At 43.7% G+C, this 15,219-nt stretch overlaps 1 protein-coding gene across 1 annotated transcript in view; it reads right to left on the reverse strand.

Moving 5' to 3' along the window:
* Positions 1-8,268: 8,268 nt before the first annotated feature.
* CH25H (cholesterol 25-hydroxylase) overlaps positions 8,269-15,219 on the reverse strand; it is a 47,207-nt gene continuing 40,256 nt past the window's right edge. Inside the window, exon 4 of the transcript XR_008506310.2 lies at positions 8,269-9,801. The gene's annotated coding sequence lies outside the window, so the exon portion shown is untranslated. The remainder of the gene's footprint in view (positions 9,802-15,219) is intronic.

The raw sequence follows: 15,219 nt of genomic DNA on the forward strand, positions 1-15,219 counted from the left end.
GTCAGAGGGAGAAGCAGACTCCCTGCTGAGCAGGGAGCCTGATGTGGGACTCGATCCCGGGACTCCAGGATCATGACCCGAGCCGAAGGCAGTCGCTTAACCAACTGAGCCACCCAGGCGCCCCCCCATAATAGACTTCTTAAGAAGAGTCTCAAAAGCTAAAACTCAGGCAAAACCTAGGGTCTAAAAAAAAAAAAAAAGGAAAAAAAGGAATTTAAAAGCAATTTTATTAATTGTAAAGTAATACAAGTTCATGGTAGAAAATTTTGAATATGCACAAAAATGAAATGGAACACCAAATCTGTCCCTAATCCCAGCCCCCATCAATATTCACAGTTAACATCTTGATATGTCCATTACAAGTCTTCTATGTGTTTTACAAATAATGTAATTGTACTCTACATTTTTCAAGTGCTTTTTCATCCAGTAGCACATTGAAATCTTACTTTTTGTTACTATTGGTTAGGAAAAATTTTCCTCTACCCTTCCAGGTTCTTTTGGCTAATCTAAGAATTAAATGGACATCAGACAGATTAAGAGGAGAAAACCAAATTTAATTGTGTACAGATGGGAAATCCCCATAAACATGAGATTCTAAAGACAGCAAAAATGAAGCATATATGTCATCCTGAATGAAGGAAAAGGGGCTAGGGGTCTGGGACTTAAAAAGGAAGGAAAGCAATTTACAGGAATATGAAAAAGAGTAAATGTTTGGTAGACAAATGTTTGCTGGGCCACTCAGAAACAATGGGACACAGAGAGGAATTTTAACCAACAGACTTGCCTAACTCCTCCCTGTCTACCCCCCTGCTTCCTATTATACTGTAGTTATCTATGGCAATAATCCCTTCCCGGGTATCTCCTCCATCAAATTCTTTTAGGCAGTTAGGGGGAAAGTCAAAGTTTCTTCCTGAGTCTTTTGGGCTTGTTTTCAGCCCAAAAAAATCTTTATGCCAAAATAGCACATCTTGGGGTGACTAGTTTTGACCCCTACATCATCAAGTGTCAATATGAATTTTAATAACTGATTATTATTTAATGGCTTTACCATATTTTATTTAATAAACCTCCTCCTCTTGAACTTTTCAGTTGTTCCATTTTTTTTTTATTCTAAGTAATGCCACCGTGAACATCCTTAAAATGAAAACTTGTCATATGTGTGGTTATCTAATTAAGATCAATATTTGAAGTGATATTGCTTGATCAAAGGGTATACTACACCTGAAGTGCCAAAATACATTCCAGAAAGTTTGCATCCTCAAGTGAACCTTTAAAGTCATATTTACAATAAGAAGATACCCCAAGAAGGGGTCACCCTCTCATCTAGAGACATACAGCATGACGGGCAAAGATTATAAAGAGATAAACTGTTAACACCTATTTGGCTTATCTCTTTCAAGGCGAAGGATTTTTTGGAAAAAGAAATAGGAGGAAAATGACAAAAGGGAAAGTAAAAGACCATTGGAAAGCACATAAATATGTGAAATGAACCCGGTCTTCTCCTGGAGTTCAAGTAGGTCCCAAGATGCTGAGAGAAAGGACATATGCAATTGTTGGACTGGTGTCTGCAAGTCACGGAGAAACAATGGGGGCCAGAAGAAGCACTCCGAGAGTGGAGAATGGGCAAGACGAAGTCTGAAAACTCTTGTTGTTGACTGAAATGGAGCCAGTCGGAAGCTTAGCCCATAGCAGGTGTTTAGTGAACATTTCCCTCTTTTTCCCTTTAAGGAGAAAGTGGCAATCCCCGGGGGCCATAGACATGCACCCAGAATGAGTCCTGTCATCTAAGACATCATCAGACAGTGATCAGGGTCGTGGAGCACCTCAACTGACACCAGGTGGAATGTGTCAGAGGACGCTGTCGTCTGGGTAAAGGAAATGACGGACCAGATAGGTACCTTAACATATCTCAAATGCTGTCAAATAAAAGGATTAGATTAGCTTCACACTCCCTAACTGCTGTCTCCCCTTTCCCTGCTTGATTTTTTTTTTTTTTAAGATTTTGTTTATTTATTTGACAGAGAGAGAGAGAGCATGAGCCAGGGGGAGAGGCAGAGGGAGAAAGAGAAGCAAACTCCTCGATGAGCAAGGAGACTGCTGCAGGACTCAACCCCAGGACCCTGAGATCATGACCTGAGGCAAAGGCAGACGCTTAACCGCCTGAGCCACCCAGGCGTCCCAGATTTTCTTTTGTCTTAGCACTTAATACTATTTAACATATTATGCATTTTACACCTTCTCCTTATATACTATCTTATCTCCCCCACTAGAAAATAAACCTGAGGGCAGGGATTTTTTTTTTTCTTTTTAATTTACTGCTTTAATCCCAGGGCCTAAAACACTCTCTGGGCACATAGTAGATGCTCAGGAAATATTTGCCGAAAGTCTTGACAGACTGACCAAGTGAATTAATGTTTCCATGTAGTTTCAGAAGCAAAAATAGGTACCACACTGAGAAACAAATTTTGGGTCCATTCGAGGAAGAGCCTTCTAAATGGAGATATTCAACCCTAGCAGAGGTGCTTTATGAAAGGTCAAGTCCTTGTCATCAGAAGAGGCTAGATGACTACAACACTGGATAAAGGTTGGATTCAAAGTCTTCTGAAAGATTTTTCAGCTCAGTGATTTTATGCTTTTTGATAATGACTTTCATGGCAAGTGGAGGATAAGAATTCATATGTTTTGAGCAATATTAGATGTGGGTAGATTTCCACTGAAGGATGGATGCATTATCGTATTCAACCTTTCCTGTTCAATACTTTCAGCCATTTTCTCAGATGTCAACACAGAGAGCTTCCGACCCACGTCTGAGGTTGGCATGGGCTAGGAAAGATGGCAAAAATATAAAAGAGAGAATAACTCTAAGATTTTGGCTTGCTGATACTAAATAGGTGGTGGGCAGCTATGGGAGCACCAGTCAGGACTAGCTGTTGGCAATCTTGCAGGCTGGGTGTTATGTTCGAGGAAACGGTAAAGTGGACAGAGGAATGCTTCCCTCAACTTTGACTCATCAGAGAGGATGAAGTTCTAGCTACAGTAGAGGAAACTCAATAAGATGTCAAGATAAAGTGGAAGGCATCAGTGCTGGGACAAGAGCGTGAGAGCCCGAGAGAGAAGAGGCAGACGAAAGCCGCATCCTCAGAAGGGACAGTACGAGCTTCTCCACACACAGAGGACACGTCTGCCCCACTTTTGGGTCTCAGTGTGAGTGCCAACTCCTCTGGGAAGCCTTTCCTCACTTCCTCCACCTGGACACGGCCTGTGCACTTGCATGGTGCTCTCTTACTCCCGTTCCCCTTACCGCATGATACCAAAGCATCAGCCATCTTGTCTCTCTCCCCACAACCATGAAACATTGATCAGGGCAGGGTTGAGCCCTACTCACTGCCATACTCCTGGCACCAAGCTCAAGGCCTGGTACATAATGAGCACCTCAGAAATATGTGTTGAATAAATGAAGAAGCAGTGACTACACCATTGGAAAGCATCAAAGCCGAGGATAGGAGGGAAAGTAAAAGAATGTGAAGAAGAACAAGAAAGAAGGATAGGGAGAGTTGGGAGGGGGAGGGAGACGAGGAGGAGAAGGGTAGGGAGAGAAGGAAGAGGAGGAACTGTTGCAAAGAAGAGAAGCAGGAGGAGACTCTGCCTCACAGAACCCCATGACAGACATGAGGCTCATCCCTCCATAGAAGAGAAAGTACGGGGGGCAGGGGGGAGCCCAGACACTTCCGACTGAAGCCTGATGTGGCCACTTGGGAAGTCTTCCTGAAGCGTGTCCGTCTAAGCACCCCAAGAAGAGTTTGAGAACAAGCGTTTGAGAATTCAAAGGGAGGAAAGAAACTAAAGGAGCTAGAGGGATATAAAGAGGACCAGCATGGCACCTGGTGACCTGGGTTTGAATCCTAGGTCCTTCCCTTACCCAAGTGCCTTTTGGCAAACTACTTGCATTTCCCATAGCCTCAGTTTCCCTATGTGTAAAGTAGCCATAATAACACCTTTCTCTCTGGGTTGTGATGAAGACTAAACAAGATAACATGTAACTAACATAAAGCATCCAGCCCAGTCGGCTTATACTATGTAGCAGACACTCAACAAACATTTTGTTCCTTCTCTCCCTCCTGGTTGCCCAGAGAGTTTATTTTCCTGATTTCTCCCTATAGACATTTGGGATTCAAGAAGGACCAGCTGGGAGGGGAGCAGCTGCTCTATAGATGGGATGAGCTCTGGGGAGATCAGTCCTCGGCGCTCTCCTGTTTTATATTTTTTCTCCAATGACTTAAATGCAGTGAGAGAGAAACTGCATATCAAGAAACTGCAGGCGACAAAAAGCCAAGCTGAATCGGATCCAAAGAGATCCTAGTCAGCTGGAGGAAAAGGGATTTAAGGGATGCCATATAAGTGTAAGACCCCACACCCAGTCCCGACAACTCAAGTGCATAGAGATAAACATCAACGTCCAGATTGACACTCTATTCTGCACTTATGGAGAACAGGCTTCTCAGGTTCCTTCCTGGTGTTCTATTTACATGCCTACTTTGGAACACTTGGCAGAAGCTTTGCATTTATATTTGCTGAACGTTAAGTTGAAAATTATTTTTGATATGGTTTATACTAATTTTCATGTAACACGAACACTTAGCCAAGCATAACTTGACAATATTGAGTAACTTAGCTTGAATTCAAATTAATGGGATAAGTAAAATGAAATCTGTGCCTGAACATCTCAAATAGATCAAATGGCCTCTTTCATTTTCCCCAAATATCGTCAGGCTGTTTCAACACAACGTGGCCAAGATGACTCAGTAAACAAAACAACATGTCCTTTCCTCATTTGTGAGTTTTGTATTCCTGAGGAATGCTTTCTCAAAAGCACGAAGGACAATAAGAAGCTAGACCTGAAATCCTGATAAAAAAAATTCTGAGAGGGGTGCCTGGGTGGCTCAGTCGTTAAGCGTCTGCCTTTGGCTCAGGTCATGATCCCAGGGTCCTGGGATCGAGCCCCACAGCGGGCTCCCTGCTCAGCGGGAAGCCCGAACCTCTCCCACTCCCCCTGCTTGTGTTCCCTCTCTCGCTGTGTCTCTCTCTGTCAAATAAATAAATAAAGTCTTTTAAAAAAATTCTGAGAACAATTATAATAATGAGTAGCCAGATGTTACTGCTATTATGAACCCAAGAAACCATATCAGCAAAGACTTCTACTTAATGCTGGAAGTGAAGAATTATCAGTAGTTTCTTTGGGGTGATTTTGGAGACACCTGAACGCAACTGTCCAGTTTTCTTTACGGACTAGAAAAGAAGGGCAATTAAGTGGCCCTCTTAGAATGAACTTCATTTTTAGGATGGAGAGGAAGAAGATATGCTAAGCCCATAAAAGAATGGCCTCGGCAGGAATGGCCATCGAGGTGAATGAGGGCTGACATTTCAGGGAGAGAAAGAATGTAGCCCCTGAGGGCCGGGAACGCAGAGGTGCAGTTGGGAGAAGCACAGGTGAGGCCAGGAGGGCTCATTAGGAGCTAGTGGCTTCCGAAAGCAGTCACCTGGTACCTAGTTCGAAATACTTGACACAACGCATCCTGGACAATGGATGTCCCTCCTTGGTAGATAGAAAGTGGGCTCTTTAATGAGGGTGAGTTGGCGGTAAAGCCAACAATCTGGGCTCACAGGTTAAGTCCAGAGCCCGGGCAGCAGACTGGATGCTGTGCAATGGCAAATTCACTTTGATTTGGCAAATAGGGAGCTCCAGATGACTAGCATCATACCACAGTCTGAGAGCAGCTTGAGGAGCTAAAGATCTTGTTCTCTGTGAGCTTGCAACTCAATTCTGTGCTGTGGGATTTCTTCATGGGCAGCCCGTGGCCTCCCCAGCAACCTCACAATACCAAGCACCTTCTTCCAGACCCTAAAAGATCCTCCATGTGGCTCCATTTTCCAGGGCACTGATGACCCATTGGAAGCCAGTCATGAGAAGCCAGACTGCTCTCTCCTACCTCAGAGAGCTCTTTCCCACGGCAGTTAATAGACATATGACATTTTGTAACCCTAAACTCTGGCACAAGAGAAAAAGTAAGTTGGTTCAAGAAGGGATTGGAGGAAATAAATATATCAGACAAGGCTCTGGGTGATGGGGCTACAAGGGATTCCGGTGGTGGGTGGGAAGGGGGAGAAACAGTACCTTCCTTTGGTGGTTCATTTAAAAAAAAACACCTCAGTGTGCCCTCTCTTCAAGCATCTCTTTTTATAAAATATTTTTTATGTATTTATTTGAGAGAGAGAACACAAGCAGGGGAGGGGGGAGGGAGAAGACGACTCCCCGCTGAGCAGGGAGCCCGGCGCTTGGCTCGATCCCAGGACCCTGGGATCGTGACCTGAGCTGAAGTCAGATACTTAACCGACATGAGCTGAAGTCAGACGCTTAACCGACTGAGCCACCCAGCAGCCCCTCTTCAAATATCTCTTAATGCAGGTGTTAGGGAGAGGATATTGCCCTGGATTCACCAGGGATTACCGGGGGGGGGAGCTTACTCTCCCTGGGACAAGCACGAAAGCTTGGAAAACACGGCTTCGATCTTGACTTTGTATAATGAAAATACCAAAACGAAAATAAAAAGTCACTGCTGAGGATGTGTTGGACACATGAAAAACGTGGAGGCGTACAGAAGAGTTTGCAAAGTAGGGACAGACCGGGAGTATGACCAGTAAGGGGAGCCTCCAGTTTTAGGAAAATAGCAGAGTATAGCATCAGGGAAGATAAATTTTGGAGTCAAAAGTCCTGGCTTATGGCCCAGCTCCACCTTTACTCACTAGAGCATTATAGTTTTTGTGGAGGATTTCTCCCTCTGCAAGTACCTCGTACCTAACTTGAGGTAGCCATCTGACTCACGCAAGAATAAGAACGGCAATAGGGTTTCCCCACCACTAGGACAACTTCCCACCTCGGTGCTCAAATTAAGCACAGGACTCTAAATGTGTATACAGCAATCTACACAGTCTTGGAAAGAAAGACCTGGCAGGTTGCCGTCGCTGAAGGAAAGGACATCATGGCTTTATCATTGCCCTAGTGGGCAGAGCCTCTAGTGACTTCTGCCTGGACCAGAACCAGAGCCTCAGAACCCAGCTAGGGAAACTGAGACCAGGGCCTGCACATGGGAAAAAAGCAGAAAGTCTCTTCAGTGCCTGACATCACATGACTGCCCTCCAGCATTCCGACGGAACTGTAGCTAGAACAAGGGCAGGGAGGTCCGGCAGCAGAAATAAATCACAAAATACTGGTGCTGGAATATTATTTGCCAAGAGATGTTAATGGATACCCCATGCAAGAAGGGTTCTCTGGTCCAACAGCTTGGGAAACACTGCAAACACAATCATCCCCTTGAAGAGTCGCATTTCACAAGAGTGCATTAATCAAGGGCTGTGCTTGACCCAGGACAAAATGCTTTCAGTTCTTCAGCCATGTGTCAGGTTTTTTGAATGAGCCATTCCCTCTGCCTAGAATCTTCTTCCTCCTGATCATCACAGGACTGCCTCCTTCTTGTTCTTAGGCTCTCCGATTAAATGCACCTTTCCAGAGAAACATTCCTGACCACCGAACTGAAACCAGCCACCAGCCCCCTCTCATTTTCTCGTGACACCTATTTTAATTTTCTGCACATTAAGTGAGCCCCACGCAAGCATGAATTTTTCTTCCTGTTCATCACTGAATTCCAAATGCATAAAAGTGAGTGTTTGTAAATAAATTGTCTAACAGACATCTGTTGCTCCCTATGATACAGTTTGGAATATAGCATCCAGCTTCAACTTTTTTTTTGTATAGGTGGGAAAATGTCCCAAGAGGCACGCTGGCTTGCCCAAATTACGGCGTTCAGTGTGAGCACAAGGCAAAGCAAGGCAGAACTAAATCCCAAAATGAGGAAGAAGGAGTCAGCATGTATGGAGGGGCCCCTGTGTACTTTTTAGTGTCAAAGCTAACATCACTGTGCACATATATCCAACACAGGTACATTTCTTCAGATGAGGAAACCATGCTAATAAAAGGCATGATTTAAATATGAACACCGGTCTAAGAGAGGCCATAGCTTGTGACCATTATATTGCACATACGGCCTTGCTGGAGTGGGAGAAGCCACCACTGACTTCATCATCAGTTGCAAAAAAAAGTGAAAACATACCCTAGCCAATGAATGCAAAGCGCCCATCCCAGACCCAGAAGCTCAAGGGCAGAGCATGCCTGGAACAAGCTGCTGAGCTAAAGCTTCTAGAGCAGCGCTGCTCCCAAACCTGGGGTCGGGATTAGTCTGCAGATAGGACCCAAGTGCCTTCCACCTGCAGGGGTTCTAATGTGGGAGCAAGGAACAAGGCAAGTCGTCATAAACACCTACAACAGAAGTTAGGTTGGAGCAAACTACAAAGATAAAAACACTCTGCAGATCTTCTAGTTTACTTTTTTATTCAATTGACACATAAATCAGCAATTTAAGACGTCTATCCTTCATTCCACAAATACTCGGGCACTGTGTTGGGGCACCTGGGTGGCTCAGTCTGGTAAGCGTCTGACTTTGGCTCAGGTCATGGTCTCAGGGTCCTGAGATCTAGTCCCGCGTTGGGCTCTGGGCTCAGCGGGGAGTCTGCTTCTCCCTCTGCCTCTGCACACCCCCAACTCCGACTCATGCTCGCTCTCTCAAATAAATAAATAAAATCCTTAAAAAGAAATACTCAGGTGCAGTGTTATATGCTGGTGATATAGGACAGAGAGAGCCGTTGTCCTCTTCAGTAAACGTAGCATGAATGAGTGAATAAGTGTAGGAATCAGTGACTACAGCTAAAGCTATGCAGGGCCTCAGGAGCGACTGGCTACCCTTCCAGAGGTGTGCACATAGCTTTGGCAAAAAAGACACATATAATTCTGGGAACAGGCATTTAATTACCTCATTATTTCTCATCAAAGTGTCAATTTACTTTGGGAAAACTTGGTTTTGACTCGTCCAAAAGAAGCTATTCTATTGTGCCTCTGGGTTATGTATGAAGCAGGTCTGATCACGCACAAGCTACACCTGCTTCTTCTCAGTCCTGGTAAACTGACCCTGAGAATCTCATCTGAACAACTTTGATTTAAAAGCCCTTTCACTTTCAAGAAAAGATGTGGTACAAAATAACTTCTATATCAGTCAGGGTTCTCCGAAGAAACAGAACCAATAGGATATGTATGTACTTAGAGAGAGAGATTTATTTTAAGAAACTGGCCCATGTGATTGTGGATGTGTTATGTCTTAAATCTCTATGGTAGGCTGGCTGGCTGGAAACTCAGACAGGATTTCTATTTACAGTCTTGAAGCAGAATTCCTTCCCTGAAAAATCCATTTTTGCTCTTGAAGGCTTCAACGGATTGGATGAGGCCCACCTACATTATCAAGAGTCATCTCCTTTACTTAAAGTCAACTAATTATAATAATCACACTTACCAAACACCTTGACAGCAACATCTGTACCAGTTGTATCTGACCAAAAAGTCAGGCACCATACCCTAACCAAGTTGACATATAAAATTAACTATCATCACCTCTTAAGAAGCCCAAGTGTTTTGTATGACTTGACTAAAACATTTGGTTAAGTTATTGTTTTGTATTTCTCAGCAATAGTTCCAAACGAAGTCAACTGCACCTCAGACACTTATTCAGAAAAAAGAAACAGGGGCGCCTGGGTGGCTCAGTCGTTTCAGCGTCCAACTCTTGATCTCAGCTCAGGTCTTGATCTCAGGGTTGTTCAGTTCAAGCCCCACACTGGGCTCCATACTGGGCATGGAGCCTGCTTTAAAAAAAAAAATTAAACAAGTGAAGTTAGCCAGAAAAACAGGACAAAATTTGTGTTTTCACTGTTTATGGAGACACTGCTCAAACTACTAATCTTCAAGAAACCATGTAACATTCGATTAAAATATCAAATAAAATAAAATCACCAGCCCAATTATTGCTGTCACCACAATAACCAGGATGCCAACCAAGGTGATGGATTAGCACAGGATGCTGGCCCCTTCAGTGAAATCAGACCCAAGGAAACTATAGAAGAATATATAGACTCTAGGAATGATGGAGGATAAAGAGGATAAGGAGATGAAGGAGAGGAAGAGAGAGGAGCGTGGAGGAGAAGGAAAAGGAACCAGCAGAAGAGGAGGAGGAGGAGGAGGAAAGGAGGAGGAGGAGAATGAGAAGAAGAGGAGCAGAGAGGAAGAGAAGAAACCCCTTGGGGGAATCAAAGACTTTTGAACTTGTGTGTGTGTGTGTGTGTGTGCGCGCGCAGTGAGGCATGCTGCAGCCCAGGGTGGAGAGTGGTTGGCACTGGGCACTGGGGAATGAAAAGTTAGAGAAAAGCTGAGTAATTCTGCTCTTGCCCCTCCCCCTGCCCCCTCTTGGTGCAGTCACCACCTGCCGGCCCCCCCCCCCCGCCCCCCCAGCAGAGTGCAAGCCCCACTGGGATGAGGAGGTGAAGAAAACAGCTCAGACTGAATAGCATTAGGAACCCACCACACCCCTGCAAGCACCCAGAGCTGGTGTTTTAAAATCCCTCCCCTCCCCCGTTCTCTCGTTCTCTCTAGGGGCTTGAAAAGGAAGCCCACGTGATGGCTGAGGGGCGGCTGCAGGGTTACTAGGTGGGTGATTCCAGAAGAGATGGATTAACTGTGATTTTTAAAGTCCTAGGGCTCATATCCTTTTCTTCCCTTGAATTTACCAGGGAGACACATAGTAGGGCAGTGTTCCTCAACCTTGGCAGTATTGACATTTTGGGCCAGATAATTCTTGCTGGCTGAGGCTATCCTGTGTATCCAGCTGAGCCAGCAACCACCTCAAAAGGAAAGCACCAAACCAGACAACCTATGTTAGTGAAAACAAAAGTAACTATAACTTGGCGGGGGCGGGGGGCGGGGGAGACAGTAATTTAAAATAAGAATTAGAAATACCTCAGGCGGGCAGATATACTGGAAAATAGGACTAGGGTTTGTGGCTGGGGAGGCACACAGGGGTGAGGGGAGAGAAATGTTTCCATTTTACAAATATTTTAATTGTCCCACGCAGCATGTAGACAGAAAAGAATGTAAAAAACACAGAAACAGCTATTTTAAAGCTAAAAGTGAACCCACATAGAACCACCGATCAGGCCAAGAAATTGAACCTGACCTTCAAAAAACCTGGTGCCTTACTTCAGACCGAAAGAGCTTCCCTTTCCCTACAAGGAGCCATTATCCAGATTTTTATTCTCCTTTCTTCGTTTTTAAGGTCTTTGCCACTAGGCATGCATCCCCACACAATACAGTTCGGTTTCGCCTGTTTGGGAAATGCACATAAATGGAGTGTTATTATATTTATGCTCCTGTTCAGCATAGTCTGAGATCCATACGTGTTGTCACATGTGATGGTTGCTTGTTTGTTACTGCTGTACAATGACACATTGCATGAATATACCGCAACTTATGTACTCGTTTTATTGTCCATGGGCATTTGGGTTATCTCGGTTTTAATAAGGCTATCCTGACGAATACTGCTAACAAGCATCCTTATACCCTCTCCTACTGCAGAGATGTACACTTTCTCTAGGGCACGTACCTGCAAGTGCAGATGCTGAGTCTTGAGATGGTCGTAATTTCAACTCTGCAAAATCATCCAAAATTTTTCCCAAGTGATTTTATCAGGACATACTCCTGCAAACAGGAGATGAACATTATCCTTGCTCCAAATCCTCTTCAATACTTGCTTTGTCAGAGTTCTTTGCTAATCCAATGCAGATGTGGTGGTAGATCATTGTTGTTTCAATGTAAATGTCCGTGATGATTAATTAGGCTGAGTACTTTGCATGTTGATTGGCTATTTGGATGGCCTCATTCCATTCATGAACTTCGTGTTAGATTTTAGAGGGCTTCCTTTGTTTTGCCTTCATTCTTTTTTTAAAGATTTTATCTATTCCTTTGAAAGAGAGCGAGGGAGAGAGAGAGCAGGAAGGGCGGGGCGAGGCAGACTCCCCCGCTGAGCAGGAAGCCCAAGGCAGGCTCCATCCCTGGATCATGACCCCAGGATCATGACCCATGACCAGAGCCAAAGGCAGACGCTTCACCGACTGAGCCCTCCAGGCACCCCTAGTTCGCCTTCATTCTTAAATGATATTCTAACTGGACTATCCAAGCAAACAAGAGAGAGAGAGCACACACAAGCAGGGGATGGGGACAGGCAGAGGGAGAGGGAGAAGCAGACTCCCCACTGAACAGGAAGCCCGATGTGGGGCTCAATCCTAGGACCCCGGGATCATGACCTGAGCTGAAGGCAGATGTTTAAACCACTGAGTCACCCAAGCGCCCCTGTTTCAGTGTAGTTTGAATGTATTCTCTTGTCATGAGTAAGGTGATGCTTTCTTTCATTTGTGTGGCTTTTCCCATAATCTGTTGGTGTTCTTTATCCATTTTTCTCACATGTTCTCTTTCTTAATTCCTGGGAATTCTATACACGTTAGAGGGATAAGTCATTTGCTGTGATGAATTGTTAATAGTTTTCCCAGCTCGTTCATTTGGCTTTTGATTTGTTCATGGTGAATTTTACCCAAGCAAAGTTATTTTAAAAATATTTTCATGGAATTGAACGTCTTAGGTTGTTTGTTCATCAGCACACTAAAGACATTCCACTGGTTTCTGCCTCGCTCTGATGTTTTTATTAGGTCGGCAGACATTCCAACTGTCGTTCTTTTGGAAGTAAAATGTACTTTCTCTGGATGTTTTTATGATTTTTCTCCATGCTTTTGGATGTTCCTGGTATCATTATGCTATCTAAATGCAGACTTTTAAAAAAAATTTTACCTTGTTAGCATAGACCTTTGTACCTACGAATGACCACACATCACCCGCTCTGGAAAATTCTCAAACGTAATCTCACGAAAAATTTGCCTTTGCTTTATTTCCTCTCTAGTCAAATATGCACTGGCCCTTCTCAAATTATTCTTCATATCTCTTACCTTTTTCTTATATTTTTCAACATCGTGTCTCTTTGTGCCATATTCCAGATAATCTCTTCTTTTCTATCTTCTAATTCTCTAATTCTATATCATTCTATGTCCAATCTGTCCCTTACCCTGAATTTTAATTTTAGTTATTATATTTGCCATATCTGTAAGTTCAAAATTTTTTTCCAAATTTGCTCTGTGGTTTTTATAGTAGCCTTCAGCTATTTTTGAGATCAATAAGTTATTTAAACCTGGTAAGCAGAATCATTTTATCTGTCTGTCTCCGGTCTAATATTCCAGTGTCTGAAGGTAAGAAGACCCCTCTTGCATTGTCTATACCTGTTGCTCGTCAGCCTTGTAGCCTTGTTTGCTTGGATGTGTTCAATTTACCTGCATGGAAGTCATGGCTCTTGAAAAAATTATTTGTGGGGGTTTCCGGAGGCCTAAAGGGGAGGATACCCTCCTTCGGAGAGTCTTTACAAATGTACCTAGAATGCTACCAGCTGATAACCTCGGATCAAGTCGGTCCCTCAAGGTTCCCTGGTACACGTTAAGTTATGTGAAACCAAGATGCACAACGGGAGGGAGAAGCATTCTGCAACCACAAATTCCCAAGAATTTCTTTCTTGTTCTTATTCTGCTGATTTTCTGCCCTTCCCACAACAGCTTTCTCTAAAGTCTCCCAGGACTGAGGAAGTGAGGGATGCTTTCAGTTCTGACTCGCCTTTTTGCCGTAGGTCAATTTACAATGTAATTTAGGAAATTGATAGTTAGGCATAAAGTGAGCAGAGAAAAATTGCCCACACCTTTGGTCACAAAATATGCCAGGGTCTTATAGTAGTGGGGGGAGCCTTTATTGCTCAGCTCAAAATCAAGAGACCATTAAAAAAAAATTGAGACGTTCAATTCCATGAAAATATTTTTAAAATAACTTTGCTTGGGTAAAATTCACCATGAACAAATCAAAAGCCAAATGAACAAGCTGGGAAGACTATTAACAATTCATCACAGCAAATGACTTATCCCTCTAACGTGTACAGAATTCCCAGGAATTAAGAAAGAGAACATGTGAGAAAAATGGATAAAGAACACCAACAGATTATGGGAAAAGCCACACAAATGAAAGAAAGCATCACCTTACTCATGACAAGAGAATACATTCAAACTACACTGAAACAGGGGTGCTTGGGTGACTCAGTGGTTTAAACATCTGCCTTCAGCTCAGGTCATGATCCCGGGGTCCTAGGATTGAGCCCCACATTGGGCTCCCTGTACAGTGGGGAGTCTGCTTCTCCCTCTCCCTCTGCCTGTCCCCATCCCCTGCTTGTGTGTGCTCTCTCTCTCTCTGTCTCAAATAAATAAATAAAATCTTTTTTTTAATTACACTGAAATACCATTTTTTACCCTTCAGGCTAGAAAAATATAATAGGTTTGTAAAGGCTATGGCGGGGGTGGGGGGCGCACCTGGGTGGCTCAGTCAGTTAAGCATCTGCCTTCCCCTCTGTTCATGATCTCAAGGTCCTGGGATTGAGCCCCGCATCGGGCTCCCTGTTCAGCGGGGAACCTGCTTCTCCCTCTCTCTCTCTCTCTGTGCACTCTCTCTCTCAAATAAATAAATAAACTCTTTTTTAAAAAATAAAGGCTACCTGGGAAACAGATATTTCCATATATCGCTTGTGGAAGTGCAAGTTGGTTTGGCCGCTGTGGAAAGCAGTTTGGCATGATTCAGCAAAAGCACAAATGCAGAGGTACACCCTTTGCCGTGGGCAAACTCTGGACCTTGACTCTTGATCAAAACCAGTAGAACAAACATTCTGCTAATAACTCTGAGAAAGTAGTTGTTTAGGTATCTAAGAAAAAATAATTTGTATCTTTATCTAACTTGTGCCGAGATGCATTTAAGACGCTACATGAAATGCTAAGTGGAAAGTGCTAGAGTCTTAGGGAAGAATTAGGAAGAAAACAGAGTACTGGGTGGCATACCCCAAAGGTGCCTTCCATTCCTGAGAATCTGTAAGAACAAAAACATTCGTAAGTCTAAATGTTGACATAGGAAAGATCTCTCTTGGCTTACTTACTACCCTCCATTCACAGTTTATTTCAAGGGAATTTGTGTTAAAAATCCCACTCCTAGTGAGACACAGAGAGAGAGAGAGAGAGAGAGAGCAAATACACTGAAGAGTTAACATTGGTTATTATTAGAATGGCGAGGTTAGGAAATGTTTTTTCTTTTTTTCCATATCCTAG

This window comes from Mirounga angustirostris, unplaced genomic scaffold (assembly GCF_029215605.1).
Source record: "Mirounga angustirostris isolate CCGP_5_RB_7025 unplaced genomic scaffold, mMirAng1.0.hap1 SCAF_6, whole genome shotgun sequence".
Taxonomy (NCBI): Eukaryota; Metazoa; Chordata; class Mammalia; order Carnivora; family Phocidae; genus Mirounga; species Mirounga angustirostris.